Source organism: Ambystoma mexicanum, chromosome 10, assembly GCF_040938575.1.
Source record: "Ambystoma mexicanum isolate Mex_15411 chromosome 10, UKY_AmexF1_1, whole genome shotgun sequence".
Lineage (NCBI taxonomy): Eukaryota > Metazoa > Chordata > Amphibia > Caudata > Ambystomatidae > Ambystoma > Ambystoma mexicanum.
In genome coordinates this window covers 491679799-491694030 of record NC_090932.1, presented here as the reverse complement: position 1 = coordinate 491694030, position 14232 = coordinate 491679799, and positions in this window count along the sequence as shown.

The following is a 14232-nucleotide window of genomic DNA, read 5'->3' as shown; positions in this document are numbered from 1 at the left end:
CTCAGCAGATCTAGGCCTTGGAAAGCAAAAGTGCATGTTGTATACCAGAGAGGGGACCATCAGATGTGCAGTACACGCTAGGAAGAGCAAGATAAGCAGGGAGGTACTCGCTACTATTAGCACAATGCATGTATGTGAAGCTGTCTTAATGGCTTGGCAAGCATAATATACAGCAAACTTCACACAGGGCAAGACATGAAGATTGATTTGCGTGAGGCTCGCGTGCATATAGGATAGGATGTCAGATTAGCAAACCTGCCTGCGTGTAGGTTAGTTAGCCTAGATGAGAGGCCTAGACAGGCAATGGGCGAGACATATGATAGACATTAAGGGAAAGCAGTTAAACAGGAATGTTTTGAGGGAGAGATACGAATCAAGAAACAATAAAAGTTCCAACTTGACAAGAAAGACTACCAGCAAGGGAGAATATATACCTTTGTCCACAAATATGATGAACCTATCAAGAAACAATTGTTTAAAAATAAGAAAACTACTAAACCGACTACCTCCCCAGCAATAGAATCTACTTCATCAGAAGTTGAATCCTCTGATGCTGATCTTAGACCAAATAGGATGAATTTTTTAGAGGAATTTAAACTCCTCCATCTCAAAAGCAAGAACGAGCGAAAATGAAGGGGTAGGCCCCCAGGAGAAGGCAGAGGAGATTCAACAGGAAAAGCAGGAGGGGGCAGAAATGTGTGAGATGGTGCCTCACAGAGTCAGTTTACTCGTTTTGGGAGAGGACAAAGGAGCACAGGGAGAGCAGTACAAAACAGGAACTAAAAGATAAAGGGGATAATTCCTAGAATTTAGCGCACAAGTGGCACCACGGCTGGTGCACAGAGAGCGTGTGCGGCAGTCTGTGCCAGCCGCGTGCGCCAAAACCCATTTTAGTGCACAGCGTATTCATGGATACTTACATCCATAACCAGCCGTGGTGCAGAGTGGCGCAGCAACCCTGCAGCAGCGCCAGTTACGCCCCAACCCCGCCCTGTGTGCCAAAAACATTGCACAAATCCCCAACATGGCCATTGGACCAGCATACAGTCCCCCAACCATGAAAACATGTGGAAAACTCCACGCGCACACCTCGGAATACGCATACCCTGCTTGTGCCAGCGAAAACACATGTAAAACTCCCCACGCACCCCTCGGAATACGTTTACCCCGCTCGTGCCAGTGAAAACACGTGTAAAACTCCCCGTGCACCCCTCGGAATACGTTTACCCCGCTCGTGCTAGCGAAAATGCGTGTAAAACTCCCCACGCACCCTGCGGAATACGCATACCCCGCTTGCGCTATCGAAAACGCATGTAAAACTCCCCGCGCACCCCTCGGAATATGCTTACCCCACTCGCACTAGCGAAATAGCGTGTGAAAGTCCACGCGCACCCCCGGAATACACGTACCCTGCTTTCGCCAGCAAAATCGCGTGTGAAAGTCCACACACACCTCCGGAATACACGTACCCCGCTCCCTCCAGCAAAATCGCGTGTGAAAGTCCATGCTCACCCCCGCAATACACGTACCCCACTCGCACTAGCGAAAATGCATGTAAAACTCCCCACGCACCCCTTGGAACACGTGTACCCTACTGCGTCAGATAAAATGCGTGGAAAAAGTCCACCCTATGGTGTGGCCTGCCTGCGGGCCATGGACTGGGGTGATGGGCAGCTGCTGGCCATGGATTTGGGTGATGGACTGCCTGTGGGCTATTGACTGGGGTGATGGGCTGCCAGCGGGCCATGGACTATGGTGATAGTCTGCCTGTGGGCCATGGACTGTGGTGATGGGCTTCCTGTGGGCCATGGACTGGGGTGATGGGCTGCCTGTGAGGCATGCCCAGGGGTGATGGTCTGCCTGCGGCTATGGTATGGGGTGATGTGCTGCCTGCGGGCAATGGACTGGGGTGATGGGCTGCCTGCGGGGCATGCCCATGGGTGATGGGCTGCTTGTGGGCCATGGATTGGGGTGATGGGCTGCCTACGAGCCATGGACTGGGGTGATGGGCTGCCTGTGGGCCATGGACTGGGGTGATGGACTGCCTGCGGGCCATGGCCTGGGCTGATGGGCTGCCTGTGGGGCATGCCCAGGGGTGATGGGCTGCCTGCGGGCCATGGACTGGGCTAATGGGATTCCTGCGGGCCATGGACTAAGGTGATGGGCTTCCTGTGGGGCATGCCCAGGGGTGATGGGCTGCCTACAGGCCTTGGACTGGGGTGATGGGCTGCCTGTGACACATGCATTTTCGCTAGCACAAGCGGGGTACGTGTATTCCGAGGGGTGTGCAGGGATTTTTACACGCTATTTCGCTGGCGCGAGCAGGGTACGTCTATTCTAGGGGTGCATGTGGACTTTCACACATGATTTGGCAGTGTGTGCCCTCCCGGGTGTGCCCCCCAATACCCCACAGGCAGCCCATCACCCCAGAGCATGGCCCGCAGGCAGCCCATCACCCCAGTACATGGCCCACAGGCAGCCCATCACCCCAGACCATGGCCCACAGGTAGCCCATCATCCCAGTCCAAGGCCTGCAGGCAGCCCATCACCCCTGGACATGCCCCATAGGCAGCCCATCACCCCAGTCCATGGCCCGCAGTCAGCCCATCACCCCAGTCCATGGCCCACAGTCAGCCCATCACCCCTGGGCATGCCCCAGAGGCAGCCGATCACCCCAGTCTATGGCCCGCAGGCAGCCCATCAGCCCAGTCCATGGCCCGCAGGCAGCCCATCACCCCAGTCCATGGCCTGCAGGCAGCCCATCACCCCAGACCATGCCCCACAGCCAGGCCACAGGGCACCATGCACTCGGGAGCACCAACACATGTCCCCCCAAACCCCATTGACGGACACCTGCCAGCAGGCCCTGACTAATGTCCCCCCATGCTCCCCAACCACCCCCATTGGCGGGACTCTGCCATCAGGCCCTGACTCATGTCCCCCCACCCCCGACCCTGCCTCCTCCGCCCACCGCCACTCTGCATCTATTTGCTGGCCCAACCTCTGCAACACGGAAGACACTCCCAATCCAGGATCCCCCTGCCCTCCTGCTGATGCCTGCCCCTGTGATGTTGTTGACCCCGAGCCATCATTGCTCCCACCATGAGCCTGCTGCTGCCGTGCATGTGCCCTGCTTGTCGATGCCTGCACGTTCTCCTCTTGCTGGGGTCCAGTTTGTGGGGTGGCCAGCCCTGCTGGACCTCCGACTACTGACTGTGGCAGGGATGTGTCCTCCACCAGCCTGGCCGCTGGGTCAGGGGCAGCTCCACAGGGTGCCCAGGTGATACTTGGGCAGGAAGATGGCACAGAGGACGACTGGCGCATAGGGGGTTCAGTTGAGAAGGTGGTCCCTAGAAGATCTAGCACACGGAGGAACCCAGCGCCGGTGACCTGTACTAGTAGGCTGACACGGTCAATGAGGTATTCAAAATGACGTGCATTGTCCACACGAGAACTCTGCACATCATCCCGAATACCACGTTGACGCATCGCCACCCCAGTTAGGACAGGCTCAATCCAGTCATGGATTGCCATGTCCGCTGGGAGAGGGAGACCAGTTGTTGTTCGCGCATCCCTTCCCTGAAAACAGGTCTGGAGGGAGGCATCCCTTCTGGTACGGGATGATGCAGTCACAGGATCGGGGACAGGATTACAGACAGGCACCTCCGCGGTGGCCTGTGCTGCTTCCTGTCCCTGCCCCTGGACTGCACCACTAGCACCATTGGAATCCCCCCTCCAGGCCCCGTGCGTGGGCCTTCCACGGCCTCCTCCTCAACCAAACCCCCCTACCAGCCGGGATGTCTCCGTGCCATCTTCCTCCATAGGCCCCTGTGGGGCTCAGCTGCCCCTACTGCTGCTGAGGAGTACACCTCCAACCTCCGCCTCTTGGTCCTTCCCTCGGCAGCAGTGGCCATGGACGCGGCACCAGACTCCTCACTCCCGGAAGAGATGACAATGTGAGAGGACAGCTGGGCCTTGCGTCTCTGGCTGGTGGTGGGATCCCTGCCTCTGGGCTCCACAGCACCGTCTCTGCCTTCTTCATCAGTCAACACTGCCCACAGGGAGAGACAGAACACAGGCATCAGGGCACTGTACAATGGTCGGATACACACGTGACAGTTGCACATGAGTGGCAGTGTCATACGTCACAGATGGCATCACATTCCCCAACACTCATATCATTTGAACCCACACACATGCACAAAAGGACAGGAATCTTGCAGCAGGCAGCAGCATCCATACACACACACCAGCATGAACATCCAAAGATTGTCATGACGTCACAAGCAACATGGGAGTGCCGAACACATGCACACACGCCAACAGACATGCATCTGTACATCTCCACCACCTGTCACAATGCAAACATCGGTAACTATGTCACATATGCCAATCAGGATCCTACATGTCTGTGACACATGCATCCATGGTGTATCACTGTCACACACATGTGAAACACACACACGCACATGTATGCCATGCACATACATGAAGGTGGAACCAGCATCCACGTGTCACACCCCAACCATGCCATAGAAATACTAACATGTGTGCATCTCCACATGCAGTTGTACATCATGCTTTGGAACACATACACCATTGATGTGCATCACACATGACAGGACTCACATGCAGCACGGTCATACATGGACCTTTTCAGACTGTTAGGGAGAATTCTCTGTTTAGGCTGAATTTCCTAACCTAGCGAGTCCCCCAGCAGCTTTGCTGGATTTCTGGAGTTTGTTTTTTTCCATCCTGCCAAGAGTGAGATTCTTTTCCTCCCACTCTTGGACATGAATGTGTGTAATTCCTTTGAATGTCAATGTGTTCTATGGGCTATGGGGTCTTTTACTCCATAGGGTCTCATATGTTTTTCTATGTGTGTTACACCGCACCCTACGTGCCGTAAGACTGGGGCGTCCTAGCGGACCTCCACCATAGACTCCATACCCGGGGACTGACTACTGTCTCCCCGGGCATGTAAAGTCACCATTGGCTTTACTAGACCTAAATTTACTAACAGAACTAGTACAAACCATCTTATTATGGACGTGCTAGTAGGGGTAATTCGATTATTCCTAGGTCTGTTACGCGAGGGGGCACTGTCCCGTCCCCCCTCGTCGAGTTTTGGCTGGTGGCAGTGGAAACTACTTGTTATGTTCGACCCCGAACATAACCCTATGGGATTCGTCCCATTGTTAGAGATTGATACTTTTCCTCGTTAATCTCTAACGTACCACCGGTCTACTTATCTTAAATAAGTTTATCGGATGGTGTTTTCTGCCAGAACTCGGTTTTTAAAATGGCGTCTGTGTTCGTCTCTGTGACTCCTAAACCAAAGTTTGAGCCCTTTGTTCCACTTTTGGCGGGCCTCTGTACAGAGACCCTCCAAAGTGGTGCCATTCTGTCTGGGTTACCACAGGGGTGTGGGAGGGGGTTTAGGCACCATGGACCGAGTTGCCTTGCCAACTCCGGTCGCACTCTGGTGTGATTGGCCCAAGTGGTGAGCCTCCCCGCTCACCACTTAGCGTGTGTTGATTGACAGCTAGGCTGAATGAATGGGGGTTTTCTGCATAAAAGCAGGGCATTTGGGACTGGATCTTCAGAAGTCACCACAAGACCTAAGAATCCGACGAGGGTAACGCTGAGCCGACCTGCACGATGACACCTCCAGTGGAGCCCTGCGGAACCGACTCACCACTTCCCGACGACAGAGGAGATCTCCCTGCCGAAGAGTCTCTTCCACTGACTGGTGGGAACAACCAGTCCCCTTTGCTTTTTCTTCGCCTCAGGACACAGTGGTCGAATTGCCCGTGCAGAGCACCTTGGTAACCGGATAGCCAATACCCCTGTACCACAACCAAAAGGTGGTGCCTTGTGACGGAGCACTCCGCGGCTGGTCTCTTCCCTGGTGGTGCACCGGACTTCACTTTTCTTCGACGACGAGATCATCTCTACTCTCGGCAAAGACCCGACGTGCATCCACCACCAGGAACAACTGCCCCTGCCGGAGCTGTCTCTCCACAAACAAGGTATCGTGTCCGCCTGGCTTCCCTTTCTGCCGGATCGAGTAAGGTGTCTTAATCCTCGCCTTTCCGTTGGGTCGCCTCCAAGCTTTCTCTAGCGTGTTGTTCTGAACTGGTTCAATCTGCCGATAACAATTTGCTACAAAGACTTGAACGCATTTCCACTAAGAGACTTTTTGGGACATATCGCCTTGCCTCTCTCCGAGTGGGCCTGGCCTCTGAACTTTATGATCTATTGTGGTTCTTGCCTTCTTGCCTTGCATTTTTCCCGTGAAGTATTGAACTGTGTTGATTTCGTAACCTGCTTATTTTTCTCTCCCGTCCTATCTAATATTAGAGTGCCATCTAGGTTGAGGCATACACCTCTGTCTGAAAATAAGTGATGCTGGTAGAACCTAGACTTGTCGAAATATTGTTAGGGGGATTGATCGTTTCTTCTTCGTAGAGTAATTGTAATTGAAGTGTTTGCCGTGATAGTGCCATAGTGTTTTCTATAGATGTTCCGTTATAAATAAATACCTTAAAATCTTTACACTGAGCCTCGTTGCGTGTTTGCTTGTCTTACTGTGAAGAATTGCCCTACATTGTATACTCCACATACTGCTTAACTCTTCTTGAGGGAAGTCTGACTGCTCAGCCACAGCTACCAAGTGAATCTGTGTGGTACAGACTGCTGCCAAGTGGGTTTACTGCCAAACACCTGTAGTCCTAAATCTTTTGCAGTGGTCCCAGAGGGAACTGCACAGGTTTCCGCCTAACACAGACATATCTCCAAGCTGCACACTCCTGACACACCTCAACATGCACTGCGTCCAATAAGTACACATGGACACATACCGCTCGACTCCGGACCAATCTCCCTCTCGAGGACCTGGCAGTGAAGCGCTGGGTTAATGCGTTCCAGGACTCTCATGTCATCGTTGGTAAGGTGGACCCTTCCTGAGGGTCCTGGACCTCAAGTCCTCCCAACGCTTACAGAAGTGTTGTATGTCGTGGGTTGCCACCCCCTCCGCATTGATGGCAACCACAATGTCCAGCCAGATCCATTCCCGTCCATCCTTGTCAGCGCATCTTCTTCTGTAGAAAGCATCATAATGCACTTGCTCCACCAGGATGCCAACCTCTCATGCTGTGAAGATGGCAGCCCTCTGCATCTCTGGCTGGGGGTTACCAGTGGTGTCTGATGGTGTTTCCCCTGACATGGCAACCACCAAGGCAGTTGTGGGTGGGTAACTGGGTCCTGGTGCTGGGCTGTGGAGCGATGGAACTTCAGTCGGGAGTCTTCTGTTCCAGCAGGGGTGGTAACATCAACTGGACCCCTGCAGATGGCTGACGTGCAGGCACCAAATGGCACGCAGGCAGGCAGGCAGCAGCAGAAGGGAGGTGGGAGTCTGCTCGGGGCTCTGGGGGGCAGGAAAATGAAATGGCATTCTGGGCAGGAGTGTGGTCTTCCGTGTGTTGTCGCGTGGCCAGCTTGATACGGAGTGATTTGGCACATGAAAAAACAGCACGTCAGTATGTGACGTAACACTTGCAGGCGTTTCCCTCGTCACAGGTGCATAGTGATTCAGCATGTGAAAAAACAGCATGTCCGCGTGTTAATATGTGTTATTCAAGGAAAGGGACTAAGCGCGTAAGTGACGTGACGTGCACAGGCGTTTCCCTCGGTACAGGTTAAAGGTGAGCGGCCCCAGGCTATTTGCTGTACGTGCCTTTCGTGGAGACCGACGAGTGTTGCTACTTCTGGTTGTTTCAAGCACCATCACAACTTCACAGCGATCAAGGACGTATCTCTTCTTTTGGTGGGGGTATTGGCTACGCATGTTTTTCATTACTACGCTAGTCAGACGGTGAGCCTGCACATGCTATTTTTCCCACTGCGGGTCCCCCTGTGTATCACATACCCTTTTTCCAGGTCATAGTAGCCTGCGTGTCCCATGCGTACGTGTTTTTGGTGTCCCTGGGTGCCACCGCATACGGCGGGAGGTTCATTCCAAACACGTGGGCTAACGGGGGTTGCGTGCAAAGTTTTACTGCAGTTTTGGGGTGCCTGAGCATTGCGTGACCCGTCACTTTATCACCAGAGTGACATACAGCCTTGCAGGTGCACATGTGTGCTGTTAACATCTTGTATCCCACCCCCATTTACCCCAATTGCCCAGGACCATTGTCCTGTACACCTCCCATTGGCACTACTACATCTGTGGCGGCACTACTACATCTGTGCCATGGTTGGGAGGCCACGAAAGGTGAGGGGCGCCTCAGCTGGGCGTACGCCATGTGGCAGGCGTAGTCAGGGACATGGCCGGGGTGACCACAGAGTAGGGGGACTCCAGGGTGTCCATGGTGGCTGCAGAGGGGGAAGAGACAGGGGTGCGCCACTTCTGCACGATGTTGTGCCACCCCCTGTGGTTCCGGGAGATGCAGCTCTTGAATCTGGCACTTGCGCCCATGTGACCCGGCAGTCCATTTCATTGACTGCCACGGGCCCAAAGTTAGTGGTAGCTGGAGGTGCAACTGTGGACACCACCACACAGGCTCAGGGTCTGCCAGCGCATGCTGCGTTGGCACCTGAAGAGTCCCAGGAAGATTTCCAGGAGGTCAGGAGGCACACGGAAAGTGCATGCAGGGCTGCCCTGACAGAGGCACATGTCCCTGGGGCAGTATTTTCATCTGCTGCCCCGAGAAGCCAGGTGTTGGCAAGTGCATGGGCAGATGCAGCCGACACCACCCCGGCTGTGAGTCTACCATCCAGGACAGTCCCGGTCAATGACCTTGACACAGCAGATGTTGCTGTGCAGGGTCCAGTTAAGGGCACCCAGCAGCCACTGACGGAAGTCAGGGCTTCCGTTCTTGTTCCACCTGCCACTCCCTCGGTTCAATCCACCAGCGCCACTGCCCCTACTGATCAGGGCGGCATTTGCCAGTCAGGGTCCGCATAACTGCCCAAGAGGAGGAAGGCTGCATCTGCACAAGAGGCTGGGACCCCAAACACGGCTCCGGCCTCCGGCACGTCGAGGAACAAGCCTTTCTGCAAGCAGGAACTGGACTTCCTTATGGACTACATGTCGGGACACAACCGTGATATGCTAGTGGGCTCGAATTGTCACACTACGGCTGCCCAGCATTCGTCCTACTGGAAGCATGTTGTGGAGGGTGTCAGTGCATTCGGACATGAGGTGCGCACAGCTCAGGAGTGCAAAAAGCATTGGGATGACCTCCGATTCTGTGCTAAACTGAAGCATGCCTCCAATTATGCCATGACTCAGGTGACTGGTGGTGGGTCACCACCTGAGGAGAAAGATCTCACTTTGCACGAGTTGATGGCTGCAGAGTTCTTACCGGCAGAATTGTACGACCGAGTGGGAGAGATTCTGTATTTTGATGCCCCGTCCAGTGAGTGTTTTTGCGTGTTTGTCCAGACCATGTGTGGTTTGCTTGTGTAATGTGTTGTACTTGACTGCCACTACATTCTATGTGTACATGGTTCTCATGTGCGAGTCATGCAATGCTTCACTGATGCATGCCTGCTGTGCAGCATGCTGGACATGTAGAGCAGACAGGGACTGTCCTCATCACCACACTTGCACCCTACTCACAAGCTAGTCACCCGGCCGCCCCTCCGGTCCATGTTCCAGCTCACTGGCCCTTCTGCATGTAGCCTGGGGTGTCTTTCAACTCAGCACTGGGACTATGTCATCGCATGACTGACGTGCATGTGTGTTCTGCCTGCATGCGGGTACTCTGCGTAGGCATGATCCCTTGCCCCTCCAGCCCCCTGCACCCCAATTTTACCATGGCACTGGTGGGTATCATGTTGGACTACTGCAATGGCCTGTTCAACGCTCCTGTGTACATGCACACTTCCCCCTGTCAACCTGCCAGACACATACAGTGGGGTACATCCTTTGTTTTTAATGCAGGGTGTCTCACTCGGACTGTGCAGATGGCAGATGCTCCGCAGGGACATGAGTGCCCATTCATGCTCCATGTGCATTCCATGCATGCCCCTATATGTCCTTGCCCGGATGATCACTGTAGTACGTGTCCAGGATGACATACATTTAATGGCATTTGATCATCCATTCCATGCCCACTCTGGCTCAGTCCTGCATCACGCATGTGTTTAGGGTGTCATAGACTGTGTGGGGCACAGGCCTCCCCCAGTTAATGGCCCCCTGACTCTGTTCAACTGGTGTAGTGCCTTCTGCACAAATGGGTGTACTACTGAGGGTTCATCATGTGTCCTGCTTACTGTCCCATTCTCATCTGCTGTGTTGTCAGTTGACTCAGATGATGCAATTGACACTAGTCAACACTGTCTGCCAATACACAGTTCTCTGGCCAACCTTTCAGTGCCATGCAATGCCTCCCTGCATTTTCACTAAGGGGGGGAGGGTTGCCTGTAGCCATGCAACCCACTGCATGCACATTGCACGTGATGCCTGAACTTGCCCTTACACCGCCTTCATGTTTATTGATTGACATCATAATGTACTTGTTCATGTAGAAAGTCGGTAACGTACACATGTTCTGCACTGCACCAACCCACTTCTGAGCCGTCTTACACCGCTCTACATGCCTACTCACTGCTGCAATGTCAAAGTGACCTGGCATGCATGCTCAGAATATCATCCCTTCACTGTCATGAAAGGCACGGGCACAGGTGCATCCTGTGACACATGTGCTCAATATTGGAACACCCTAGTGGGTGTTTAGCAAAGTTGATTGTTCAATCTGCGGCCTATAACAACTGGTATAGGCTGCTGATTGATTATAGCCTGCCAATCGGGTTGTAATGACTGTGGAGCTGCCTTCACGTGTGTAATGTACACTTTCACATACATCGAAGCAAGTAGCTTTGTAGCTGCTTGCTTTGCTGTATAGGTTGCTGTTCATAATCACCATACGAGTGTATATGGACACGGGGGTTCTTGAACACTTTCACATGTACATATGCAAGCAGCTTCAACGTTGTGTAGTGCAACATTGCAGCTACTCACTCATGTGTGTGTGAAGGTGTTCATTTACACATGTGTTCTCTCTAGCTTTTTGGTTGAATGACTAAAATGTAGTTGATTAACGTTAATGCTGCTGTGATTTCAGCATTGTGCCCGTTATGTTCTACTGGCACAATCCTGAAGGTGCACTGTGGTGCAGTATGTGTACGCCCAGGCCCACTTAGCTAATCTGCTGTGGCCTGCCTGTGATGATTTGACACACTGAATAATGGTTTAGGGCACAATCAATGCAGAATGTGCTCAATCAGGCCCTGGGAGGTGTTCTGGAGGCTTCATGGCCGGCAGCTTGGACCGTACTGTGTGTTATGGTCCCTCATTCCTGGTTGCAGGCCCTCGCTTTGCTCGTGAAATTCACTATGTCTACATGCCCATGAGGCCCGGTACGGGCCGAACTGCAGATGGATGAAGCTATATTGGTGATGATGGTTTAGTGATGCATGTGTGCATGCATGTTACGTGTGTCATTGAGTGTTTGGATTCACTTGCAGCTGTGGCCATTTTGCAGTTCAGACATGCTTATGGTATGTGCCATCTCTTTGTTTGTTGCCATCTGTCTTTTCTGCCTGTGACATGTGCCTGACAGAGGTGGAGTGTGATGGAGGTGATATACTGCATTCTGTACATGTGTAGGCTTTGCTATTTAGACACATCCATTTCTGCTTTTGGGATGTGTTTGCATATCAATGCCACTCGATGCATGCCAGATTTTCATTTGTGTATGACATGTCTGCTTCATGTTTTGGCTGTCGATGTGATGTCTATGTGTGTTTGGGTTATGTGCTTCTGACATGTGCACTCATGTTTGTTTTGTCCACATTGCAGATGATGACTCAATGGAGCCAGAGGATGGTGATGTCATTCCAGACACAGGGTTGCTATCACATCAGCAACCCGGCACAAGTGGGGGTAGTGGGGTGGTAGGGCAGAAGAACCCACTTGTATTCTAGACCATCGAGTCCAGTCTGGCAATGAGTCTAGCGTGGATGATCACTCTGACGACAATGTTTAGTTGGATGCGCGTCATGTCCATTCGTCGACTGTGAGTGATTCTGATGCAGATGATTTTATGTCCGTGACACCTGCACTGAGGGGCCAGACGGTGATGCAACCTCCGACTGTGGTGGATCGGGACGCACGGTCACACTCCACACAAGTTGATCATGTGCCTGGGGCATCACGTCAATGGTGGGATGTAGTCCTGCAGTCGTGGGCGGTGCCAACCCAGCAAGGACCGCGGCTCCTTTGGCCCTGCGGGTGTCAAGCCTGGCAATGCGGTGGCCATGCACCACCAGTGTATACTGAGTGGAAGCGATCCGTGTGTGCCAATTCAGAACAACAGGGGGCAGCAATTGATAAGATCGCTCAGAGCATGGAACGTGTGGCCCAATCAGGTAGAGCTCCAGCAGCGGGCAGCACAGTCCACGGCCCACTCACTCAGGCTGTGCATGGCGGCCTCAGACAGGACACGCCGGCTTAAATGGTGTCTCTGCGTCAAGCACTTGCTGCTCCTGCAGAGGCACACAGGGAGGCCCTGAGGGATGACCATCGATCCGTCAGATATACTCTGGGTGTGTTCTTGATGTCCCAGAGGCAGCGGACAGAGGAGAGGTTGGAGCAGCTTGAGAATACCATCTCGGCTGAGCTACGTGCATGACGGGAGGTGCTCCAGATGTCATGTCAGGCCATGCAGGAAGAAATCTGTGTTACACATGCTACCTTGCAAGAGGAAGCACGCGTATCACATGAGGTTCTGCATGCTGACCTACGTGTCATTGCCACACAGAACCAGGCTCACCAGTCCCGCAGACTTGTTGCCGACGAGGGGAAAGATGTGCATAGGCGTGGTCAGGGCACTGTGCCACGTCCACCTTTTGAGTCAGAGTGTGAGGAGAACGATGACTTGTTCCCCACACAGGTCGGGCCGTGCAGGCATTGAGTCATTGGAGGTTTTTCTTTTTATCTCAACATCATCGCATGTGGGTGTTGAGGTGCATCCTGTACAACCCCCCCCTCCTGGGTGTCTCCCCCCAGGTCATATGTGGCCATTGTTTATTTTTATAGTTAGTTTAATTAGTTAATATAGTTTAAATGTTGTGTCTATTTTGCATTCATGTGACTGTGTGCTGCTTTGTGGCTTTTGAAAGCATACACTGTCTGTTCTAGCTGGGCCCTCCAAGCTTTTCTCATGTATGTGTTTGCGGCTTGGGGTCCTGACTCACATGTGCCACTCCTGCTTCCCCTATCCATGGGCTCGCAATGATGGTTCGGTGTTACAACCATTTACACAAGGGCATTGGACTTTCAGCAGATCTGTGGCCTGTCTGTTGCTGTACTACTTGTGTTAACACCCCTAGTGGGGATTATGATTGTTTTCTCCACAGCATGTCTGCTATCAATTTTGGTGAGTACATTATTGAAATGTCCATGGGAGAGGAGAGTTCGAGGAAAGTATGCACAACCAGCATAGTAAGGAAATTGAGGTGGATGATAACATGCTAGAACCAGAGTCATTTCCAGTATTAACTAGGATCTTGAATCTCCTAGACAAAGGTCATGAAAGGACACATGGAGAGTTACAGGAATTAAGATGCATGATGGTTGAATGCAGAGACAAATTAAGTAGGCTAGAAGGTTTTGTGCATGCTTTAAGCATAAAAGAAATCCCCATAACTCCTCCAATGGAAAAAACAATGACCCTTAATCAAGGTTCCCAAACAGGGAACGAATTATGTGAGAAAGAAGGGGAATTAATTTGGGAAAATGCGAATGAACTAAAAAGACTGATTTTAATTAATCAGGAAAAAATTAAAAAAGCAGAAAATCAAAATGAAAAAAATTAGGGAAACTTGAAAACTCTACATTAATTACCTCAGAGCAGTCAGTAGGGAACAAGCCGGACAGTCCATCGGCACTTTTGGAAACGATGTAAAATGAGGAAACCAAAACGCAGGATCAGAAGCAGGAAGCTGAGGGAGAATCAACCCTGGAAGAGGAGACCCCATTCGTGTACGTTATCACACGAAGAGAAAAGAAAATGAGGGCAAGGGCACTTAAAAGAAGAGCAAAGAGTGAGAAGGGAGCTAACATAATGGAAGCCAAAAAACTTAAAAATCAACCTTCTCCCAAAATGAAAAACACTAATGTAAATTTCAAAGACATATGTAGTCTATCAGTAGAGGGAGAGC